Raw genomic sequence first — 18,897 nt, forward strand, 5'->3', positions numbered from 1 at the left:
CTCTTAGTCTTCTCCCCCCTACTAAGATACACTTTTTAAAAAAGTAACAACAAAACAAAATAAGTGTTACACACCAGTTGGAACATGTATCATGTACTGAGAACATGCACACACTGAGAATCTGTTAGAACCAAAACCAAGTCAATTACAGTGTCAGAGAAATTTTCTGCATTGATTTAGTCTGTAAGCCTTGTCTCAATAGACACTGGCATTTTCTCGAGGTATTTGAAAGAGCACACTTTCAATGGACTCCTGATATTGTGCCCAGATTTTCTTGATTTTAGGTACCCCATGCTTTTCCCCAAAGTCTGGAATTTAATGTCATTTCAGATGCAGTACATGACTTTTCCATTCTAGAATGGAGTTGATCCTGCACATCCTTGCCCCAAGCAAGTGTTTCAAATACCTGAGCACATCCAAAATGCTTTGATCTCTGAACTGTTCCTGCTGAGTTTCTGATACAATGATAAATCTGTTTATTCAACAAGCAAACACATACCTGTTCTACCTAAAGTTATTTCACTGCATTCATTCAACAGTATTTGCTATGTAATAATAATAATAATAATAATAATAATAATAATAATAATAATACCACCATAAATTTAAACACCTGCTTAGGCTGTTTTTATTATCACAACTTGATGTGCTCCTATTACTTCTGCCAGAAGCTGACAGTCCTACCTCTTGGTTACTCCTAAGGTCAGCACTATAACCCCATTCCTGCACTTGCTCTCTTTGCCTTCACATCCATTTTTTTTCCCCATCATTTCACAGGCAGTTGAATGTTTCTGTGACCAAAGCAGCCCTTTCTGACAAACACCCTCTCCCCGATGATGCATAAATGAGGCCTTTATAATGCAAACTAAAAAGGGTGTGTTGGAATATCATCAGGCAAACAGACAGCTGGAGTCTGGGATCTGACAGAGGACCACATGGTGATTTGCCCATCATCTGCAAAGGTCACAGAGCCTGGACTGGTTCCTATGAAATGCTGAGGAGAAACCTATGTTGTGGTGCATCTGGCTTCCAGTTACACCAGGAAGGACAGATAACCAGACAGCAAAATATGGGCTGTTTGAAAAAAAGAAAAAATAAAGAGTGTCCAGTTAACCAGATGGTAACAAAGCAAAATATCAGATGCATGAGCAACCAGAATATTTCTAGAATAAAGATACTTGCACAGGAGAGCTGGAGTTCACCTGAACATAGAAGCCAGGTCAATGGTACATAAAGCACGAGAAAATGAAAATTTAAAATGAAGAGGGGATTAGAAGAACTTATGGTTAAAAAGTGTGGCATTGCTATGTCAAATGAAGACATGGAAATTCTGGGACGTCAAATGAAGATGCTGAGAAGAATCAAAGAATGAAAAATGGACATGCAGTGACTGCAGAGTAGGTAGAGTGGCAATAAAAAATTCTAACAATACATGGACTTCTACACAAAGAGGGGTGGACTGGATCAATTGCAAACAAAGCACTAATAATAGCCATTTAAGAAATTTGTCAGAAAGGAAAAAAATTGTGGGGTGACTAGTAGGCGTCATCCTAGGATACAAATTCAGGGAGAAGACAGCTAATAACAAAGTAACATTATATGCTACATAGCATTTAAAAACTAATCGAAATAAAACTCCACCTCACCACACAGCAGAGGTCTAGAGCTTGGTCAGATAAAGAAGATTGAGCGCTGGAACCACCATGCATGGCTGGACTACAACGCTGACAGCAGCAGGCTAGCAAGATCAGCAAAAGGCACGCCACAAGATTGATTAGGGGGAGATTTCAACTCCCCCCAGACAGACTGAGTAAGCAGACTACAAAGCTGAGACCAAAGTATCAGATAATTCTCAAAGGTTGTTCCATGGAACTGCTGGTTAAGGAGCCACTGCCTTTGGCTCAGTCCAGAGCAGCAAGAATCATCTACTACTGCATCCTGCAGCTGCAGAACCACTGTGCATCAGTGACCATAAAGGAGTTAAATTGAGCATCCCTACAGGAACAATCAAACCCAAGGAATCTACTACTGTCGTGCTTAACTTCAAAAAGTGTAACTACACAAAAAATGAGAAGGCTTGTTAAAAGGAATCTCAGACAGCTATGAGAAATAAAACCTGACTGACAGCATCAAAGCTGTTTAACAATAACCACATGGAAAGCACAGAAACAATATTCACCACCCATTCAGAAAGATTTGATAAGAGCAAAGGGACACCAGCAAGGCTCACTGCAGCTTTCTAGAGGCAAAAAGGCATCCCCTTCAATAAGCCAGCGCCAGGTCCAAATGAGAAAAACAGAAAAGACTGTAAACTCTGGCACTTCAAATGTAATAAGACAGGCCAGAAAGAACTGTTGGAACAGCTAGAAAAGGGAATCAAATGAGTAATGATTCATTTCTTCAAACACATCAGAAGTAGGAGGTCTGCCAGAGTCTGCAGTGACAAATGATGATGAAGGTATAAGGGGAGCTACAGAGAGCACAACGCCATCACAGAGAAGCTTAACAAAATCTTTGGCTCTAGCGTGCACTGTAGAAAAATCTTGGGGTGTTCCCATGCTGGAGTCCTTTGTGAGGGACTTGATAAATGTCTCTGAATCTGATGGGACTTTTCATGGAATAAAGTGACAAATGAACAGTCAGAAGTGGCTTGGAACCATAAAGTATCACTCCAGAGGTCTAATCAAATTCAAAAAGCTGAATCACTAATGACCATATACAGTCTCTAAATTGGAGCTGCCTTAGTAGGTGAGAATTGCAGTATGGCTTAAAAAGAAAAGTCAGAAATTTGAGTAATTTAAGACTACATAACACTGATGACTGTTCAGAGAAGAATGAAGATGAGATTTAGGAAACATCAACACAGCAAAAGAAAATCCCTCTCTACTGACTTCTTGGACTTACTAGGAAGAGTCAGACAAAAAGATTCAGGGAAATGCAATAAGAATCATCATAGGTATAGAGAACAGTTTCCATAAAAAGCATCCATAACCCTTTGAGGATGGAAAAGACACCAGGAAGTAGGACCATGGTGGAAAGCTACAAAAGCATTCTTGTCCAACAACAATTAGGATGCATTCAATAGCAGAAGCAAACTTCAGAACAAGAGAGAAAGAGGTTATCTAGTCACAGAGGTAGCAGATGTTTAGAACTCCTTGCCAAATTGATGTTTTGAAAGCTCAAAGTTTATGTGGGCTCAAGCAAAGACTGGACAAGTTCACAAAAGAGACATCCTCTGAGGGTTACCAAATTTATAGAGCCACATCTGGCTCAGGAAGTCCCTGAAGTGAAAATAGCTGGAGGCTTGAAGAGCACTGGAGGGAAGTACCACAGGCTTGCTTTGTTCTGACTCTCCTCCAGACCTGCAATGAAAGCCTCCTTTGGAGGCAGGATATCCAGGGCTGCATGAACCCTTGATCTGCCCTGATAGAGCCAGGACTGCGTTCTCACCTCTTTGCAAAAGATAGTCCCCAGAGAAGACAATGAAACCTTGGTCTGCAAGATACTTAGTAACAAATACAAGCAACCTGAAGAGGCAATAACACCTTGACTGCCAAAGCTCTGAGACTGCCCTATTTTCTTAAATATTTCCCCAAGAAATCTGCTTTCAGACACTGGTTTAAGAATGGGTACCAGGCTCTTCTTCTGAACTTATATATCAGTTACTTTTGTTAGAATTTTCCTCCATATCCTCCCACTTCAAACTGTTTTAAAAAAACAACCAAACACCACCACCTAAAATACAGCAATAATCATAATGCTACATGTATGTTTGGATGGTGTTCTCTTCAGTGCAGAGACTCATCACCACTGTCTTAGCAGAGCACTACATATAATGCTGTGGCTATTTAAATAAATTACAAACAACAACATGCAAATTAATCCACCTGCTTTACTGATGGGGATCACAAGATACTGTTTATGGACAAATGTTTATTAAACAGCATACAAAAAAAAAAAAAAGTTAATTAAAATCTCCCCAGAACAAAACAAATCTAAAGCCAATTACTTACAATGCTTGGAGTGAATGACCCAAGCATCCTCTTTCTTCATAAACTAAACCCTCCTTCCCCTTCTCCCTCACACTTATATTTTTTGTGGCCACACAGTGCAGGAGATGAGAATTTGGCAAATTTCATCATGCCTGTGGTAGTGCAGACGTTCCGGGGATGGCTGAAGAGAGATCAGACCTGAGTTTGAATCTATTTCTAGGCAAGCACAGAAACTGTAATAATTACTTTGGACTACTATCTGACTTGCACAGTATAAATAGCATTATTTTGGGAGAAGTATGACTGACCAGAACTGATTACACCACTCTGAACACAAACAGAGAAAGGATGAGAATAGAAGGAACACAACTGGCAGCCAACATGAAGAGATGGGGCAAATCCAATTAAACCTACAACTTAGCCCATTATCTTTAATTCTTGTTTGAATAAGAGATCTGGTGGCAGGCATTCTTTTCCCAGGTAATACCTTGATAGAAATGGAAGTTTTAAGCAATTTTTGCAGGCGCAATCTATGACTGATGTCAAAGAAGAAGGATCATTAGACAGCATTAGAGTCATTATAATAATTTTTAAAATTAAAATGTAACAGAATTAGTGTGTTAGCACAGATACACTAATAATACCAGCAATATGCAGCTACTGCCCTTTTACACCATCCTGATGGCTAAATCCAGTTAATAGTGGAAGAAATTTTACACAGCCCCTATCACAAAAAGCTTTGGGAAGTCGCTCTGGGATCCACCTGAACACATCAGATACCATGGACATGCTCACTACAGGGGAAGAGTCCTGGCTACACCCTTGCTTCTCCTGGGTGCACAAAAAGTGAGGCATGATTTTGGCAATCCATTACCCTGGATGATATTGGTAAATGGCAACAACACAATCTGGAAGCTGTGGACCACGTCATGATATAAAAATCTGGTCTGTCTGGCCTGATCAGCATTAAGCCTGGCTTACAGAGAGAAGAAAAACTGAACTTCAGGGGCAGGGGTGACACTCAGAAGAATGGATGGCACTACCTGGTTCTACAGTGGCACTACAGGTGCCAACTTTGCTGAGGAACAGTGAGACAGAATATTGTGAAACAAGTACCATCCTGAGTAATATAATCATCAGTAACATTCCACTTTCTTGGCACCTGTAACACAGTAATTACATAGAAATTAGAATTTAAAAATGTATAGTGAGGGGCATTCTCAGAAAAATAAAACCCTACCACCTGGTACTTTAGGAGTAAAACAGCGCATTCCTTCAGTTAACGAAAGGTTACAGTATTTAATTCTAATTACTTTAATTTTACAGTGATCAATTCAGTTATAGCTATAAAGGAAGATGTCACTCAGTTACTATCAAACCTTCAAATAAAACACTTATGATTCCGGAAACAACTTCTGCTTCAGTTTTAGATTTCCAAAGTCAGACCTCTGCCAAACCCTAAGTATTTTCCTCCAAACATTCAAATCATGCACTTCTCCATACTTTCCAACAGAAAGCTGTAATAAGAAACCAACTCCTTGACTTCCACACACTTAACAAAAAGGTCTGGTTCATATCAAAAACTTTCAAAGTCACATAAGCCCAGGTCTTCATCTGTATGTTTAGCTGAATTAGAGAAAAAAGAAAAATATAATATGCTTATACAGCATAAGGAAACCCTCTGGCACACGTTCAGTAGAATATTCTGCCACAGTTAGGGCAGCATGGTCTCCTGTCTCAAATCAACGTGTTCAACCCCAGCATGCTTGTGCACACAGCCTTAACGAAGGCTAAAATCCTTGAATGACAAAAAAGAAAAAATCTAAAAGGAAACCAAGCAGAAAGCTGGGTGTTAATGTCAATGCTATTAATCAGAGATAGATCTGAATCCTGATGCTATGGCATTTTATTCATACATTCTATAAATTCTATTACTTCTTATTACTTAGCTTTGACCTTTTGACAATACATTGGTCACAATGTTCACCTGTGTTACTGTCTTTCCTATACTGCTTGCCTTTACATTGAAGTATGAACTTCAACATCTTATTAAGAGCCTTTAAAATATTAACACTAGGCCTGATACCCTGTGACCCAGAGCAAGGAAGCAAAGGCATAAAAAGCATGTTTCTGTGTCACAGAACAATAATCCCCATTCCAGAACTTGCAAGGTAGTGGATTTTGCAGAGTCATTAAATGTATGCCTATGTTGAAGACTGCAGTGCAGCACACAGATCTGCAAACTAGCTCAGATACTGGCAGGAGCCTACACCAAAAGCTGTGCTCAGCTAATTTGCTGTGCTCCACAGAAGGGTGAATTAGGTCAAAGGGAGATCCACACTTTGTAGCCAGACTGCTTCTTGTACACAAGCCAGTTCATTAAAAAAGGTAGCTCAACCATCTTCAGAAGACTCTGCAGTCTGCAATGCAGTCATACCCAGTAGCACAGAAAGGACAGGACTGACACACACGCCTGTAATCCCCTTTTCCCCAAGAAGCACACGGCAGCACAATTACACCCCATGTCAGTGCCACGTATATGGCATCATATATGTACCTGTCATAAGGTGCTCTCTACATACTGCCTTTTACTGGAGCTTAAATCAAAGTAACATCAGCTAACCAATTATTAATACAGGCAATTTCCCTCTTCTAAAAAAGCCCCAAACCAACCTATCAAAAAAAAAAAAAGTGTAAAAAATCTACCAAGTTTACATGATTAAGGAACTCTCCAGTCAGAAAATACTGATGCTAAAGTTCCAAAAGCAACATTAACTGAGCCATGTTACACATATATAGCACCTTCTCTTTCTGATTTATGTTGTCAAAGGCATTTCATAAAATACAGAGGATGTGAAATGTGGCTTAGTTACTGTGGCTGCTAGAATCTTATCATTTATGTTTTCTGACTTCTTAGCTGTGCAACCTTCACATCTGATTAACATAGTTTTTTGCATAGATTGTAGTATGGAATAGTACTTATGTTTTATGTATTGACATATTTTTGATGTACTGAGATTTTGAATAAGTTTGCTATTCTTCATGATGAGAGCCAAATAAATAAAGACTACTGCCACAAAATAGTCAATCATTTATATGGAAAAGCAATATCTCTCTTTCCAAAAAAGAACACTTTGATTCCCCTGTCAGAAATTGATGAAAACTACCTCAGCTGTAAATGCTAAATCTATGCCAATATCACAACCACCTCCCACTCCCATCTTCTCCTAAAAACAACAAACAAACAAAAATAAAAAATTTGCATCTTTCACATGAGCTAAAATTAGTTTCAAGGGAGAGGTAAACAGCGGAGTCTAGAAACAAAAGGAACAATTTTTTCCTCCAATAGTGTTGATTTGCACAGTGCATTACAGCTTGAACTAATGCAACATTTGGTCCATTCTGCAAGTTAAGGGATGAAAATATGATAATCTCCAGTAAGAGATTTCCACATTGCTTTATTTATGCTCTCAGACCGACACTATCGAGAAGACCAAAGATTTGCAACAGAATTTTTTTTGGAAGTGCTATTTGCTAATGCAGTGCTATACACTGCATTAGAGAGAAATAGAGAGAAATCATAGTGCCTACACACACAGACACATGCACACACTCTCAAGTGATGAGTCAGGTAAGATATCTATTCTTATACTCTGCTTTCCTTCCTTTTTTTTTTTTTTTAAAGTGATCAAAAGAACTAAAAGGAATAATGTAATTTGGTTAAGTAATAGATTTCCACTTTACAAACCAGCATAAGGAAAAGCACATCACAACTGTCACAAATTGATCTCTGGTGATTCTGATGATTGCAGCTTCGGTAAAAAACTTGTAGGAAACCTCATCTCTTGCTGTGTGAGTAGCATGAAATTCACCTATGAAATGCTGGCCATTACAGAAAAATGCAAAAGCCTATATTTAACTGATTTTTAATCATATAACAAATAATTTATTACAGGGCACTTCTTGAGCATCCATGAATGGAACAAACAGTGATCTTTGATCCTCAAATCCTCTAGTTGCTATTTATTTTCCAGGAAATCTGTAACAATTTTGACCACTATTTCTTAAATGGTGATTAAAATAAAATATGGTTAAATAAATACAGATAAACATATTTCTTCAGACAAATTCTGCAATGCCATTCAAACCTTCTAAAGTAGGGAACACAAATGAGAGGTATGGACTGAGTTTGAATAGCAGGTAATCCAGCTGCATGAATAATCCTCCAATTTTATGCCTTAATACACAGAGAGACTCCTAACACTTAACTACTGGAGACTAAAAAATCCCTCAGTAAAATAGCTTTCACTCTACATTTTTTCTGGCACATAGTCTTGGTAGGAGGAAAAATTGCAAACATTCTTTAATCTCAGTAGTAAGAAAAGGCAGAATGTGCACACACCCTGTTTATCATTGCTTCCCTGGCATCTTGCACACCCTTGAGTTTTCTTTCTTTCTTCCAGTCTTTTGAGAGAAAAGGGTGCTTTTTAATTAATTCATGTTCTCCTCCAAAGATATCAATCTTGACGAATACTGTCTTTACCATTCCTAAACTCAATGGCTTTCAGAACTGAATCATTTGAGATCATCCAGAGCTCTTTGCCGTATCTCTTAAAACAGCAGGAGAAGAATATAAAAGATCTTCCACAGTGAGCAACTCCATGCACTCTTAAGCAAGCTTTTTTTTAAGCCTTTCTTTTCTTTCCATCTAAACTTGTCCAGTTCCACATAGGGCTTCACAGACCTTAAAGTGCAAATCCTCTTTCCATGACAGCTGCTACTCTTCCTTTATTGCTATCCTGCACCTGAGGAGGAACAACTCCAGGCACCAATATATGGTGGAGGCCACCCAGCTGGAAAACACCTTGGCAGAGGTGAAGGTGCTGGTGGACACCAAGTTGAACATGAGCCAGCAATGTGCCCCTCCCACAAAGAAAGCCAATGGTATCCTTGGCTGCATTAGACAAAGTACTGGCAGCAGGTCCAGAGAGCTGCTTCTGCTCTGCTCTGGAGGACTGTGTCCAGCTCCGGGCTCCCCCGTACAAGGGAGACATGGACATATTGGAGAGAGTCAACAAAGGGCCACAAAGACGATTAAGGGGCTCATGCACCTGTGCTGTGAGGAAGGGTGAGAGAGCTAGGGCTGTTCAGCTTGGAGAGGAGAGGGCTCCAGGGAGGCTGAATAGCAGCCTGCCAGTACGTACAGGGACTCTAAAAGAGAGCTGCAGAGGGCTTTTGTACAATGGCATGTAGAGATGGGACAACAGGCCATGGCCTCAAACTGAAAAAGGGAGGTTCAGATTAGGTATTACGAAGGAATTCTTCACTGTGAGGATGGTGAAGCACTGGAACAGGTTGCCCAGGGAAGTTGTGGAAGATGCACTTCCACATCCCTGCAAGTGCTGAATGAGGCTTTGAGCAACCTCCTCTACTGGAAAGTATCCCTGCCCACACCAGGATGGTTGGAATTTGATGATCTTTAAGGTCCCTTCTGACCCAGACCATTGTATGACTCTATACTTCAGTTTAGTAGTGTCTTATTACAAAGTTATCTGCAAAGGGGTGCATGCAAGTTCTAGTCTTTAACAGAGAACCCCTCTGGATTTGGCCCAGACACCTCTGACAAAGGCACCACATTTGATTTAACCCCCACAAACAGCAGACCAGCAAGTCATATTCTGTTCTGGTCCTTCTCTGTGTTACAGGATATCACTCTTTTAATCAAAAAAACCTTGCAATGACAGAGCAGATTTACAGCTCTTTGTGTTCCCATTATGGATTTGAATCCTCAAGTAGTGTCCACAGCACAGGAGGTTGGTCAAGACACAAAGAAAAAGCGACGACCTCCCATATCTACCATTTAGGTTCAGCAATATCTGTGATAAATCTAGTAATTTGTACAGTCCAAATTCTTCTAGTTTCTTCTATTGTAGCAGGATCAAAATCATACTTTTCATCTGGACACTAAAAATTCCCCACAGCAAGGAATCCTGAGGCAAAGAGAATGACTGGCTGAACTAACGGTAAGAAAATTTGATTACATCTCTACCCATCCAGGATAATTTATTATCTTGAAGCATAGCATTAACTGCCTAAGACCAGGATCCCATTCCTGTGGCACAGTTCCTCAATATTCTTTTGAGGGTACTTATGCTGGCTTAGAAAAACAAGAAATACAGAGCTACTCCTATCAGAAACCCTTCTTCTTTAGATGAATTTGATCAAAGTGCACCACCAATAAAACCAAAACCAACCAACCAAAACAATTTTTTTAAAAAGGAAGAGTAAATCTTTTCTGTTATGGCTTTTCTTTTTCCTACTGGGAACAGATAAAATCCAAGTCAGCCTCTTAAATAGGAGTACTTACATAACAGCTATGATTTCAAATATTCCTGCAAGTATTTTTAAAAGAAAACTTTCAAATCATTCCTTGTAGACGCAGAGTTCAGATATTTGATTTATTCCATTTCTATTATTTAATTTGACCTATTACTTAGCACTGGAAAACATCAAAAGAACCCTGACAGAAACATCAAAGACATCTATCTTATAAATTCATAGCTGAAACCATATAGCACATCATAATTTTTTAAATAATTACAGTTTTATTATACTCAAAATAAGATGATTATTGTAAATTATTCCTCATATCAGTTACCACAAGTAAGTTTTAGAAACATCTGCTAAATGTAAGTATCTGGATACAGTTAATCCTATTCATGTAACATTATACTTAAAATGGAACAGAAAAACAAACAAGAACCTTTAAAGTCCTAACACCACTTATCAAAAAATTACCTGTTTTGCTTAATTGAAAATAGCAAACTTAAAAACCTATGAAGAATCAACCACCAAATTCATACACTCATTCTACAAAACTACTAGATTTTTTTAAAATTAATATTGCAACTAAATTTAACTCAAATATTGTATTTCATCTGCTAATGTTCATAATACCTACTACTCTTTCAAAGCATCCAAGCATCTCCAGTATATCCACGCATGGCTCCTTCCTTTCTGGAAAGCTCAAGCCCCCCTTCCCCCAAGCCTGGTTGTTTTGGGCTATTATCCTGAACCTCTTTTGTTTAAACATTCACAAAACAGATTCTTACACTCACAAGAAAATGCTTCCTTCTCATTTATGTCCAGACTGAAGTAATATCTATCTGTACACAAAATTAACACACAAGTGTATAATTGTAGTTTTATTCTCAAGTGCCCCAATTACGCACTTTGAAACACTTTAAAGGATCCATCAGGAACATTCAATACCTCCAAACTGTAAAGTCTTGAGGAGTGTCTTTTGACAAGACAGCTGCATTATGGGGAAATCTTTCAGCTAAAAACAAAGAAAGCAATCAGCTTTGGGCTTTTTTCTCCAGGACACTCTGGCTGTAAAGAATCTAGTGCAGTGCATTTTGCCACAACTAAGAGACAAGTAGGAAACTGGACAGCTTGTTTTGCTTTTGTGCAATATGTCCCAGGTAAGCCCCAAAGGCCCAGCCTCTGGATTGTTTGAAAAGGTGATTAAGGAAAGGTGATCAAGAATGTTTGCAACAGACGAGTGAGGACCCTACACCTTCCTCACTGCAGCCCCAAGTCAACTGCAGCTCCACACACACGCTTGGTGAACATTCATCCTCTGCCTTCTCACATCTTACAAAACTTTTAAGAAGTAGCTTGTTCAAAAAGGGAGTGCAGGAGGTGACTGTCAACAGTTTTTTGTTACATAAATAAATTTCTCTGCACATGTGGTGAAGAAGGGAAGTCTATGTTAACCCATCTGACTTTGCACTGAAATGGGTTACAGGTGCTCACAGAATGCATTACACTCTTTCACACAGACTGGTGATAAACTTGCCACATCCTTCATGTTATAGTTTATGAGAAACACTGGTGGTGTTCATGGCAGGGGGTAAGTGGGAGGATGTCTCAGCAAACACAAGAGAAGACAAACTTATTTCACATGACAAACACATACCAAGTTCTTAATAAATAATAAGTGAGGAAATCAGGAGTGGTAAAAACAGTGTAAGAAGAAGGTAGTTAACTCATTACATTAAAAACATACTAATAAAAGTGCTTCAGGCTGACCCAAAGATGGTTAAGTAGTGAGGCCATGTTAGCAATGGTTTTCTAGAGCAGAGGAATACAGCTGTCCTTGAATCTGTGTGATTCCTCAGCAAAACCAAGACACAGTAACTTACACTGAGAAAATGCAATGCTCTGTGCAACTCATGTGGGATTTAGCATCAGGTGTCAGGGGCATGCAGTCACTGTTTGTTGATCATCAGCAAAGAGATAAGATGAGCCTATATGTGAGCTCAAAGAGTGATCACAGATACCGGGCAGAGTGAGACAAAATTCCATTTGTAGTATTTCTTTAGTGGGGCCAACAGAATGCCAAGTTCTTCCAAGGGTGATGGAAAAACCACACATTTTCAGGAAGTTGCCATTCAAAGCTGTTCTAGAAAAAACATGCCATGCAGAAATGCTCCCAAGCTACTCATCCAATGCACTGTATGGGCATTGTATGTCTCACAGTGCCCACACCTCTGCAGACTGAGCAGCTGTGGAAAGAAGAGGTCTCCTGACAGCAGGCATCATGAAAGGCACAGTGTGGGTTGATCACATTTAGGATAATGCTCCAGAGGCAAAAGCACCATGGTCTACAGCTGCAAGCTGATCTGTCTGCTGCCACAGAAGCCCCACTTCTTCACCCACCCTGTCAGTTCTCCCTGAATCTCCACCGAGGGTTCTGCACACTCAAATAGCGGGAAGACAATGGGCAGCCTTCTGCTGCCTCAGCACACCCAAACAATTCAGCATGGCCAGACGAACACAGCAGTGACAAGAGGGAAGTGGCACTGCAGGTACCAGCTGGGTTGGCTTTGGCTGCTGTTGGAACTGCAGATTGTTTGGGTTTCGTTTTCCATGGCTCTACTCATCTCATGAATCCAAATCCATAATTCTCACTTTCCAAAAAGGCACCCCATGTGCAAAGTAACAACCTCCAGCTCTCCATGCAGGGCCCTGCTAAGGGAGAGGTGCAATGAGAAAGCTGCTGCACTACCAAGTGAAGGCACAAAAGAAGCCTCTCCTTGACTTTCTAGGGAGGACAGTGGCTTTCACATCTCCTCAAACTCAAGACACTCAAATTTTGCCATAAAATTTAATCCACTTTAAGCAGAAAATAGTTCGTTGCTTCTCTCACCTAGAGTGACATCCAAAGGAAAGTAGTGATACAGGGAGGGGGACATACAGACAATTCTCTCTCCCTTCCTTACAGGAAGCAAAAACATATAATGCACTTCAGGGACATTCTTAGCATGAAATTGCAAGTGGGCAATGCCCATTTAGATTAGTTCTTGAATATTATTAGGGCAATGATCACTTAATCTATATTGGTAGTTAGGTATTTTAACCTCCTGTTTGGCTTGGCAAAGCTTCCCGAGTACCAGTTGTACTTTAGGGGCTACAGTGTTGTTCAGGCAAGAGCTTCTATGATTAAACTAAGCTTCTGATTTTGTAGTTGCATAACTATTTAAAATATTTTAAACAATAGGCCAATATTTCTGAGAAGCTGTATATACCTTCCAGAGCACACAGTTCACACGCCCTGGAGAACAGGCTTTTAATTTTAAAACCAAGTATTTTCATTACTTAATTGGCTCTGAAGTATATAATTTTTTTTTTGATAGTATAAAACTAGGGAGAAAAGCTTAGGAAGCAGCACTGTCTGCTTTGGAGGGAGTACTTACCCATCTGCCCTTCTGGCCAGAGGTTTAATAGATTTCTATTTTTATAAAGGACATAAGGGGAGGGGGTGGCTCCATCAGTTTCCTACAGAAACCCAGCTGCCAAACTGGATGTGCCAAAGGGGAATTTTAGGGAATTTTAAAGAGATAACCTCTGCTGAGACTGCAATGTCAGCTTTGTAACCTCATGACTGGAACATGTGCAGTGAATGCTGGATTGAAAAAGCTGTGCTATGGGAGTTAGAAGAAAGAAAAGGAGAAAACAGGAACAGCACGAACTGGGATTATTACTCTGTGATGAGAAGAGGACTGGAGCTAAAAAACACTGCTAGTTCACTGTGAAAAAATACATCTATAGAGTAAGCTCACTTTGATTTGAGTATTTATTGATAACCTTTGTGCACTTTCCTTCTCCCAGCCCTAATATGGTCTCTGCATTTTATGCTGATTCTGTTGTTCCATTTAGCAGGTCACTTGCAGCATATTTTAAACAACACATGGACCCAAACTGACCTCTGGTTTAAATGTTCAGCACAGAAATTGCGGGGTAGGGGTTGAGCAGGGAATAGGAATGGGAGAAGAACAGGAGCACTGCCAATTAAAGGCAAATAATAAATAAATTTTTAAAAAATTAAATCAGTGGTGCTTTTTTGATCTAATCCTTCAGCTTCTACTCAGCTTTTCTTGCATGTTGAGACAAAACTAAACTAAATCCCCTTACTTCAAATTATCAATTTTTTTAAAATTTATTTTACAGGAAATAGATAAAGAACTATGCCATGTACTGCTATTTACTCACTGAGATCTGAATGTTTGAAGAAATTTAGTATGCTAAAGAAGCTGTAAAACATTTGTGATTCTAAACTAAGATCAATATTCAAAATGGTAAGGATAGCCAAAAACCCCACACAAACAGAGCAGCCACAAATACCTTCAAAGGTCTATAAATATGTATTATCAACTCTCACTTTAGGATTAAAAAGGTGAAATTAGTGATTTGCACTCAGACAAGTAAATTTCTATACTAAATTACAGAAACGGAAGTCTCTTATGGGTAGGACCCCATTACAAAACACTTCTGATGTCAATCTGTTTTCTTCTGCTCTTCACATATAGCAGTGTGCTTGAGAACCATCCCTTTTACTAAATGTAAAATAGATGAGAAAAGATGATGTCATCACATTTCACCTAGAAGAGAAGCAGTAATAAATATCCTTTTGCAGTGAAAGCAGGAATGCTTTATGATAAAATATAACAGCTCTTTAAAAAGAAACATTTCAAAGTAACAGGAATGTTAGAAAGGTAAAATAAATTAATAGCCTATGTTGTTAAAAACTATCTACAAATCTTTATAATCCAATTCTCTCAACAGTTTGATACATGGTGAATGTCATTAAATTATCAATCTAAGAGAAAAATCTATCCTCAAACTTGAAGATATATATCCAATTTAGCCTAATATTTGGGAGTTTTAGAAAATATTTTTTCACATTTTGGGTTAGTGATGGAGTTTAGGGAGTGTTGCCTTATTTTCTTCTAAGGGAAACTGTCAACTGAGAACCCTTAAAAAAAACAGCTACAACATCACACCATAAGGCATACACTAATAAATGCTATCTTTAACTAAATGTTAGTTTGCTTCACTAGTGTTTGTTCTTCTTTCTGGGCAGCACTTCATTGAGGATCTGCTCCCTTGAGGAAACATAAGCTGCTTCAGTGCAGTGTATCTCAACATCTCTGCAGAAGAAAAGGCATGCAATCAAATAATTAGCAACCAGTGTAACCATTCTGTGCATCAGAAACAATAATCTAGACAAGCACCTCTCTTAAAAAACACTGCCTCCTCTGTTGCCTCTCACTGATCTGAAAAAAATTTTATTTCATCTTCAAGTCAAAAAGAAAACAACTTGTTACACTGCAAGTGGCTTTTCCATTGCCTTTCAGCAAGAAAAGTTTGCCAAGTCAGAAGATTTTTGCTCTTTCAGAAAAAAAGTATTTCTATGATGTATTGTAAATCTTTACCTCCCTCAACTGGGAGGTAGGTTTTTATGCCTTTCAAAATTTATTATGTCTGCTTGACTGTGCTTTCCTAAAGATCCCTTTCAGCTTCTGTTCAAACTAGCAAGTGAAAATTCTCTCAAGTGCAGTAATGTAAAAGGAGTAGGAAAGAGATTCAGGACATGAACAGGGCAGACACACAATGAAGTGCAGTGCTTTGCACAGCCCTACAAAGCATATTATGGCTTAATTCATGGAATACCCGAATTCAAAGTACTTGCTCTATGGGTCTTATAATTTATTAAATTTGATACTATAAATAAAACCATGAAGTTAGTCCCAGCTGAAATGCTCACATTTCCGAAGAAACCCTACAAACTCAGCAAAATCTTGAGCCTCTTCTCTACATCATTCCTAACCACATCCTATTTATTTCCATTATGTGTGATTCAGGTTCCAACTCTACAAACTACTATGCAATTTAAAATTTTAATTGTAAGAGTAGTGCCACTGAGCTTAACAGGGCCAATGCCACTAAGGCAACCAGTGACGCACACATCAATCTATTGAGCTAAGGGATTTATACCCCAAATTCCTTGGGGCAAGGAATATGGCTTTTCCTACATTTCACAAAGCAGCACATAATTTTTGCTGGAAAGCAGGAAATAAAGATTTCAGTTTTAAAATTTTCCTATTACCAGCAAGCCCAAAGAGAAGAGCAGAGAGCCCAGAAAAAGCTCTTCAATATGTCTGATTAAAAGGATCTCCACAATGTTCCATCTCATGATGGTAGTCAGGAAAGGTTCCTTCCATACAAGATGGGATAAAAGAAAGTTGTGATTAACTGTTTCAAAAATTAATCAGGAATCAACTCTTCCTGCTGCCACTCTTAGTAATCTTTTTCTAGTTTTGTCTAAAGCAAAAGACTATACCACTATTAAAAAACCAAACACAAAACCAAAACCAGTTTCAACCTCCACTACTGTTTTTTCCTGCTGTTAAGCTTATTCAGTAAGTAAAAAAGGGGAAAAAAATCACACACAGATGCACTACCAAATTCACCATCAGAGAAACAAGCAAACATTAGCCTAGCAATGACTCTTTCTCTGATATTTCAGTAATATAAACTGCATTAGATATTCAACACTCTTTCTTCAATAGCAAATTCAGCCCTCATGTGCACAAAGTGCAGTAAATTCTCTCATAATTATGAGAGTGCAGGACAACCTTGATAATTTTAATCACTGGGAAGTTTGTCTTGGGTTTCTAAATATCATCAGTAACAAGGTAAATAAAGACACACAGAAATGGAAGCCAAGGCTGTTTTAGCAAAATTGTATCTTACTAATACATTAGAATTGCAGGGTTTGGTTTCGTGACCAAGTACGAGGAAGTGTATTTCACTGACTTTTGTAAGATGAATTGATTATTACCATGACATTTCAACCACACACAAAAGAGAAAGGTGACACTACAGCAGAAATGTGCTATCAGTTCAGCAGCAGTGATTTACAGAAAGAGCTTTTCAAGTTTATACTAACAGGGTTATTTCATGAGCTGAAAATAGTTTTATTCCCTTATGTCAAATAACATTTATGTATCTGTAATGTGCACCATACCATAAAAAGGGAGACATGAAGAAAAACATGACTTTACAGACATGACTACCATCACACAGTATTGCTTTATAAATAATGCTGAAGTAAACACAATCTGCATATAAATAACATTTCTTATATTGACTGTTAAATATATTGACAGAACCAAACAGCAGCAAAATGTTGCTTCTGGTAAAAATATCTGCTTTTATTTTAAAGATATAAACAAAATATTTATTTTTGTAACCATCAAATCAAGCAGCTGACTTTTGATTTTGTCTGTGAGGAGCACGTATCTACAAATAAAGGAAGAGAAAAAAATCCCCAACACGGTAGAGGGAAAAAAAGACACAAGTGAGGTTTCACACTATTGACAAGGCTTATAATCCAGAAAAATCAGCTGTGTTAGCCAAGGCACGGCAACATAGCATTTAGGCACATAGAAGAGAAATGCTTGTAAATTCCACGGGTCCAATGAGCAGAGACACAGTTTTCATAATTTTATCATTGTGCTCCACGGCTGAGTGGCTGTCAGGCCAATGGCAAGGCACAGGTTCCCATTTGAATGACATATGGGTTCACCCAACCAGAGAGATGTTAGAGCATTAAATACCCCGAACAGACAGGACAAGAATACAAAAAGCCAAATTAGCGCCTGTGCAACGGCGCGCTCAGGCAGGGACCTGCCTGCTCCAGCCCAGCACCTCTGCCAGGTCTCCAGCACCGGGAAAACCAAGTCCTCCAGGTAACAGTCTCTCACCTCATAAAACTCAAAGACACACTGAAAAATTATACTTCTAAGTGTGGCGGGAAAAAAAGAAAATGTGTATTTTTAAAACACTGGGAAATGTAGACTTAAGACATGTGGGGGGTGAAAAGGGAGCAGGAATTATTCTTTCCCACAGTATTTCTAAAAAAGTGCCATGGAAAATACATTTTACCTTTGTGAAAAGCTGTTCTTCAGACAGAAGTGTTTAACATGTTATATAAACATGTTACGCAGTGAAATGTAAAACACAGGGGGATTTTCATCACATTTATTGCATTTGTTAGCCACAACATAGTAGTCTTGTAATCACTGCCACTGCTGTAGTAAAACACTTCAGTAATATTAACAAAAAGTGCTTTCAGACAGGCTTGTTGAAGGGGAAAGAGATTATATTTGAACAACTTGGACCTAAACAAAACAACAAACCAAATAAAACCCCCAAAGAACTGCAGATGAGCATGCAAAAAGAGATCATGGGGCTGATTTCAACTAGCAATTCACTATGCCTTGAAATTTTCTTTTATGAAAAAACCAGACCCAAGTCACATAAATTATTGAACACTGCCTGGGACACAGGTGTCCCCTCTCTGTACAATGTGATGGAGCAACACATGAACCACACAACACCACCAGGCCACAGGAGAGGTTCACACTTCAGGGAATTCAATGGAGGAGGAACTGATGGAGAAATTGCATTACCAATTTTCAGTCCAAGTCAAGTTGTTCACCACGATGGCATATAATGAGCACTGCCTTGGCACAGCAGGATTTGCAAAAGCAAA

At 38.8% G+C, this 18,897-nt stretch overlaps 1 protein-coding gene across 4 annotated transcripts in view; it reads right to left on the reverse strand.

Annotated features, from left to right (window-relative positions):
* ARID1B (AT-rich interaction domain 1B) overlaps positions 1-18,897 on the reverse strand; it is a 324,803-nt gene that overhangs the window by 245,374 nt on the left and 60,532 nt on the right. The window lies entirely within an intron of this gene.

The sequence above is a fragment of the Melozone crissalis genome, unplaced genomic scaffold, assembly GCF_028551555.1.
Source record: "Melozone crissalis strain CALT ecotype California unplaced genomic scaffold, PUWL_Pcris_2 ptg000027l_1, whole genome shotgun sequence".
NCBI lineage: Eukaryota > Metazoa > Chordata > Aves > Passeriformes > Passerellidae > Melozone > Melozone crissalis.